The sequence below is a fragment of the Piliocolobus tephrosceles genome, chromosome 21 (genome assembly GCF_002776525.5).
Source record: "Piliocolobus tephrosceles isolate RC106 chromosome 21, ASM277652v3, whole genome shotgun sequence".
Classification (NCBI taxonomy): Eukaryota; Metazoa; Chordata; class Mammalia; order Primates; family Cercopithecidae; genus Piliocolobus; species Piliocolobus tephrosceles.
Window position 1 is genome coordinate 7,334,971 of NC_045454.1, and position 497 is coordinate 7,335,467.

The 497-nt window shown below is 55.9% G+C and overlaps 1 protein-coding gene across 1 annotated transcript in view; it reads right to left on the minus strand.

Moving 5' to 3' along the window:
• Positions 1–248: 248 nt before the first annotated feature.
• Positions 249–497, minus strand: part of GPR32 (G protein-coupled receptor 32) — a 1,898-nt gene continuing 1,649 nt past the window's right edge. Inside the window, exon 2 of the mRNA XM_026448365.1 lies at positions 249–400. The gene's annotated coding sequence lies outside the window, so the exon portion shown is untranslated. The remainder of the gene's footprint in view (positions 401–497) is intronic.

The window sequence follows — 497 nt, forward strand, 5'->3', positions numbered from 1 at the left end:
GCCCTGAACGTCCAGGCTGCAGTGAGCCGAGATTGTGCCACTGCGCTCCAGCCTGGGTGACAAAATCAGACCCCGTCTTCAAAAAATAAAAAAAGAAAAAGAAAGGGAAGAATGGGCCAGGCGCAGTGGCTCACGCCTGTAATCCTAGCCCTTTGGGAGGCCAAGGCAGGCAGATCACAAGATCAGGAGATCGAGACCATCCTGGCCAACATGGTTAAACCCCGTCTCTACTAAACAATACACAAGCCGGGCGCGGTGGCTCAAGCCTGTAATCCCAGCACTTTGGGAGGCCGAGACGGGTGGATCACGAGGTCAGGAGTTCGAGACCATCCTGGCTAACACGGTGAAACCCCATCTCTACTAAAAATACAAAAAACTAGCCGGGCGAGGTGGCGGGCGCCTGTAGTCCCAGCTACTCAGGAGGCTGAGGCAGGAGAATGGCGTAAACCCGGGAGGCGGAGCTTGCAGTGAGCTGAGATCTGGCCACTGCACTCCAG